The 5,927-nt window shown below is 55.5% G+C and overlaps 1 long non-coding RNA gene across 1 annotated transcript; it reads left to right on the top strand.

Moving 5' to 3' along the window:
• The first annotated feature begins 1,191 nt into the window (after positions 1–1,191).
• Positions 1,192–5,334, top strand: LOC112647608 (uncharacterized). Its single transcript, XR_003128377.2, has 3 exons — positions 1,192–1,449; positions 2,232–2,418; positions 3,506–5,334. It is a non-coding gene; the product is annotated as an uncharacterized LOC112647608 (long non-coding RNA).
• Positions 5,335–5,927: the final 593 nt, after the last annotated feature.

The following is a 5,927-nucleotide window of genomic DNA, read 5'->3' as shown; positions in this document are numbered from 1 at the left end:
CGTCCTCACCTGTAAATGGGGGCTAATTCTGACAGGAGTGTTGCGGGGTCATGTCTTTAAAAGCACCATACCTCAGCACTTGGCATTCACTAGGTGCTCTTAATACCGATTTTTCCTTTGCCTTCTCTGAGCCTCAGCGTTCTTCTTTTTAAAGAATAACATAACCTGTCATGTCAAGCCAGGGACCGGCATGTATGGGCTGCGAGGTAGCTGCGTGGGAGGCCCCAGAACCCCATACTTCTCAGGTCCAGCAGAGGCTAAAGCGAAGTCTGGGGTGACCTTGGCCGGGCAGGGAGCAGGCAGATGGACAAGTGGCTGCAGGCTCCATGACACGGCTGCTGGGAAGCGGTAGGCTGGCCAGAGGGCCTGGTGGCAAAGGCTGATAGAAACGGGCAGGGGAAGCCCGCAGTCCAGTGCAGTCGGGCCTCTGCTCTGGCTCTGTTATCTCAGCTTCCCCTATCCCTGCCTCCAGTCCCTCCTTGCTCCCAGGTGCGGGATACACACAGGGCCGGGGCCAAGGGGACATGCCACCTAGAGCCCAAGTTTATCATTCTAGATCATAATCCAGGTGCCTGGTATCTGGAATTCCCTGCCCAAAGGGCTCTGAGATCACTTCCAAGACCTGGATCTATTCTCCCAGTGGGCTGTGCTGCAGCCTGAGGCCTGAGGGATGTACAAGGAAAGACCTTGGACATGGGGTCTGCACACAAAGACTTCTCCAGTAGGCACGAAGCAGGTGGGAAGAGAGCGAAGAACCTGGCAAGGGGACTGCCATTTGAACTCTTGCTCCAGATATCCTCATATTTGGTGGGCCACCCCAAGGAAGGGTCAGTGTCCGAGGAGTCTCAGGATGGTAGTTGGAGACTTTGATCCAATGATGGGCCAATTTTACCTGTGGATTCCCAGATCCACCCATGGAAATTCATATTCTTGGACTTTGGAGAAGATTCTAGAATTATTTATTTATTTATTTATTTATTTATTTTTTAGATTTTATTTATTCATGAGAGACACAGGGAGAGAGGCAGAGACACAGGCAGACAGAGAAGCAGGCTCCATGCAGGAAGCCCGACGTGGGACTTGATCTCAGGTCTCCAGGATCACACCCTGGGCCGAAGGCAGACGTTTAACCGCTGGGTCACCTGGGTGCCCCAAGATTCTAGAATTAGCATATCTAATAAAGATGGCTAGAGACCATGCAGGGAGCTTTGTGCCCAGCATCCCATTCCCCATCTAATTCTTTTTGTTTTTTTTAAAGATTTCGTCTTTTAAAAAATATTTTATTTAAGAAAAAGAGAGTAAGAAAGAGCACGAACAGGGGAGAGGGGCAGAGGGAGAGGGAGAAGCAGATTCCCTGCTGAGCAGGGAACCCAACACAGGGCTGGGTCCCAGGATGCCAGGACCATGAACCAAGCCAAAGGGAGATGCTTAACCAACTGAGCCACCCAGGTAGGTGATCCTTAAGACTATTTTTAGGTAACCTCTACACCCAACGTATAGAGCCCAAACCCACACCCCCCCAAAAAAGTTGCATGTTCCACTGACTGAGCCAGCTGGGTGTCCCCCATTTAATTCTTACAATAAAAAAAAACCCTACGGGGTTATTGTAAGGTAGGTAGCTGGGAGGAAACTGAGGCATGGCAAGAAGATTTGCCTAAGACCTTCCAGCTAGCAATCGACAGAGCTGGGATGGGTCAGCACAATATGATATCCGCCTTGTACTCTCCTGCCTCTCCCTCACTCCAAAGAACCCTCCCAAACGCCAAAACCTCAGAGATAACAGCACTCAATTTGGGTCAGAAGTCATTTGGACAAATTCTACTTGGTTCCAGGAAAACAAAGCTTAGAATCCAATTATGAAGCATAAATCCTGTTCTCTGGTCTGGTGCGGGCCCTCACTCTCCGCTCACTCTGGGGTGCTCTCAGACCCTGGCAGGGTCTGTGACCATCCATGTATGATGTCTCTATGTTGACGTCCCCAGCCCAGGCCTCCAGGTCTCTTGGCTCCAAATTCAAGTGTTCTCAAGCTGAGCAGCACCCCTCATTCCCAGACCTGCCCCTCTCCTGGCCCTGCCACACCATCAGTGCTCAAGCCAGTGTCTGTGTCCATCCTTAACTCTGCCTTCTCCAGCTACTTCCAGTCCATTGTTCTTCAACCTGCTGGGTCTACTTCCTTCATAGCCAGGAACCTGTCCCCATCTTCCATTGACTTTGCAGCTCTCTTTGTTCAGGCCTCATCATCTCCCTGAAGGACGACTGGCTCTCCCAAGCCACTGCATATATGGCACCTACAGTGATCTCTAGGAAAGCAAGGGACAAGTCATGCCTCTGTTTGAAACTCTTCAGTGGCTCCTGTCTCAGTGCCCTTTGACTAAAAGCCAAGCTTTCCTGTACTCTCCAGGAACACTGAAGGGCTTTGTAAGTCTCCTTACACCCCTCCCCACCCCCCAGGCTTATTCCTCACCTCTCTGTCTTTGCTGCTGCTGTTCCCTTTTCCCCTGGATTTCCTGGCTAACTGCTACTTGCTCAGATTCCACCAGCATGGCCTGCAGGAAGCCACCCCTGCTGCTCCCAGACCGGGTTAGGACCCCTGCTCTGGCTGCCCTGGCTCTCTTGCAGCACCTGCCACCTGCACTCATAACAACAGCTGATATTTATTGAGTGCTGACTCCATGTATTTTTCTTTATTGACCCATTTAACCTTCACGAGCACCCTAGGAGACAGGTCCTATGATCATCTCCAATTTCAGATGGGTAAAAGGTTAAGTAAATGGCCCAAGATCACACTACCTGGGGATTTGCAACCAGAGTGGCTGCCCGCCCCCCCCCCAAAGCTGGCCTCTAATCCTAGGATGCTGCCTCCCGCTGTCCTGTGGGTGGACATTGGGGCGGCAGCGTCGGGGGTGGGGTGTGTGTGGCCGGTCCTGGGTGGCTCCTGACCCATCCGGGCGCCCAGGCGCTAGCCCAGGTGCTGGCAGGGTACGTGCCCGACGCCAGGCGCTCCCGCCCTAGTCTCAGGGCGCTGCGGGGCCGCGAGGGCCCCCGGCGACCCGGGCGTCGGGCGGCCCAGCTGGGGCGGGCTCGGGGCCAGATGGGCTGCACCGCCACGGGGAGGCCGGGCGGCCGGGGCGCGCGTTGCCATGGGGACGGGGGGCGGCAGCCCCGCCCCGGTGGGCGGGGGAGCAGGTGGCGGGACGGGGCGCAGGCGGGGGGAGGGGCCGGAAGGGGCCCGCGGCCGGCGCTGGAGGGGCGCGCCCCGGGGGTCTCCCCTCCCTGCCTCCCGGCTCCCGCCGCCCCCTTGGCGAGTCGGCTCGCACTCCCTGCCTGCGCATCTGGCCGTAGGCCACCTCCTCCACGTTCTCCTTCCCGGCCTCAGTTTCCCCGGCTGTGGGGCGGCGGAGCCCGACCAGGACATTTTCATGCACGCTTCAGCGCATGTACTTTTTATGGCTCTGGGAGAGGCCCGGAGGATTCAGGCTTGGGTAATTTCTCATCCTCTTCTTAGACGGAGGCACGTTCTCATCAAAGGACCCAGAAGCGGGGAATGGCAGAGCTACAAGAGCTGGTGGACGGCCAGAGCGGCCAGCCGAAGCCCAGAGAGGGCCAGGAACCTGCTCAGGGTCACACAGCCAGTCGCAGGCTACAGGATGAAAAAGCGGGTCCTAGCTTCCCAGGGCTCCGCCCATCAGGAGCCAAAACCCAGGTTGCCAACGGGAGAAGACAAACGCCCCCGCTCTGGCCAGATGACAGGAAGGCTGCCCGGGAGCGCACACCTGAGACAGGGGCTCCCCGTGTGCAGCAGAGACCCCCGTGGGGCTCCCACCACCACTCACGCCCTCGCGACCTGCATCCCACCGCTGCACAGCTGGGGCCATTGTCCTGGCCCTGCAGACAAGGTGTGGAGGTTGTGTCCTCCCTCGGCCCACCCCACCCACCCGTGGTAAATGCTGTAAATGATGAGCTGGGCCCCCAGCCGGCAGCATGGCCCCAGAGCTGGGCCTCCACACCTCCCCAGACCCCAGTCTTCTCTCTGGGAGGCCCTGCTGTCCTTCCTCCTGCCTCCTGCAGGACCCTTCTGTGAGCGCTGCAAGCCCCAGCCAGGGAGGGGGTTGTCTGGAGGGCAGGTCTTGCTTCCTCCCTCTGGCAGGAGTCACTGGGGACTGACCCTGCCCTGGTTCCCTGCTGACGCTGGTGGAGGGTGGTTCTGGCTAGGGGTGGAAGTACAGAGGAGCAGGGCAGAGACAGGGTCTGTGCCTTTAAGGTACAGCTTGCTGCTGGAGTGCCACACACACACACACACACACACCACAGTCTCCCTAGCACACAGTCACTCCGTCGCACAGCCCCACACACACACTCCAAGCTCTGTTCTCTTTCCCTCTCTCTCTCTCTGTCACCCTCTCTCTCTACACACACACACACACACACACACACTCCCAGGCTCTGTTCTCTCTCCCTCCCTCTCCCTCTCTCCACACAGGCCTCCACACTCAGTCACACACAGAAGCATCCACACTCTCTGCCTCCACCCCCTCCTCCTGCTCTCCCCAAGGTCTAGTTTTAGAAAACATGGGCTAGGGGAGGAAGGGCAAGGACTAGGAGTTCTGACCTAGGAAATGGGCCCTGCCTCCTGTCCCTCCCCAGCCCACAAAAGGGGGCTTATTTCCCAATTTGGCATCTCTGCCTGAGTCAAGGCTACAGATAGAAATAAAGAAGCGGGGCAGGATGCCGGTCAGCCTCTTGGAGAGGGAAGGAAGGGGGCTGCTTGGCCCTCCGCTGGCCTATTGGCTAGGAACCCAGGAAATGGGAGGGTAGGGTGGGGTGGAGGATCTCCTTCCCCCTTACTCACTCAAGGTGAACTCCCTTCTAGCACAAAGGAAGCAGATTTATGGACAAAAGTACATGAGTTAGCTTAGCCCTAGAGGGATGAACCACTTGACCCTTGACTTCTAATGAAGAGGCCTTTGACCCTTCTTAGGCCATTTCTCACCTTTAGTCAAATCCTGGATTACAATTCTGCCCTAAACTTGGGAAGAGAAGTCCTTTTCCCTTAATCTTAAAATTTTTCTTGCTGTAGCTCCATGTAGAGGCTGGAAGTCCTCTGCCTAAGGGACCCTCAGTCTTCTCATCTCAATGTCCTCTAACTATTTGTGGGGAGCTCCTAATCATCCTTCAAAGCCCAACTCAGGGCAGCCCGGGTGGCTCAGCAGTTTAGTGCTGCCTTCAGCCCAGGGCGTGATCCTGGAGAACCAGGATCGAGTTCCATGTCGGGCTCCCTGACATCCTGACATGGAACCTGCTTCTCCCTCTGCCTGTGTCTCTGCCGCCCCCCCCCCCCCCCGCCCCGTCTCTCGTGAATAAATAAATAAAATCTTTCAAAAAAAAAAAAAAAACCAAAAAAAACCCCCAAAAAAACAAAGCCCAACTCAAAATCTGTCCCCTCAACTAGAGGGCTTTCCCTGTGTCATTCCATTGGACAGAATGAGTTCTGTTTACTCCTGGGCGTCTGGGCTTCCTGCACTTTCCACAGTTCTAACACTTCTGTGATTTAACGGGGGAGTGTGTACCTGAGCTGTGGACGTTGCTTTTCTCACATTTTCTCATTTATTCATCACCCCCTATCTGCCTCTGTGGTGGGGATTAGGATCCCCCTTAACATGTGGGAATGCTGCAGCTCAGCTACATCACTTGAACAGCTAAACAAGATTTGAATCCATATCTGCCTGGTGTAAGATGTTGGCCTTTCCTCCTGCCTCTCACTATTCTTCATAGGCACCTTTTCCTACAGGATACTCAACAGAGGAAGAGCAGTTCTGTGAAAGGAACCGAGGTCACCACATGGACACTGAAATGTGCCCTCTTCAATGCAGCAAAGCTTCACCAGGCATCCCCCAGCTACAGCCCCTGTTTTGGGTGCTGGGATATAG

The sequence above is a fragment of the Canis lupus genome, chromosome 5 (genome assembly GCF_003254725.2).
Source record: "Canis lupus dingo isolate Sandy chromosome 5, ASM325472v2, whole genome shotgun sequence".
Classification (NCBI taxonomy): domain Eukaryota; kingdom Metazoa; phylum Chordata; class Mammalia; order Carnivora; family Canidae; genus Canis; species Canis lupus.
Note: the sequence above shows the minus strand (reverse complement) of the source record. Positions and strands in the feature narration are given on the sequence as shown.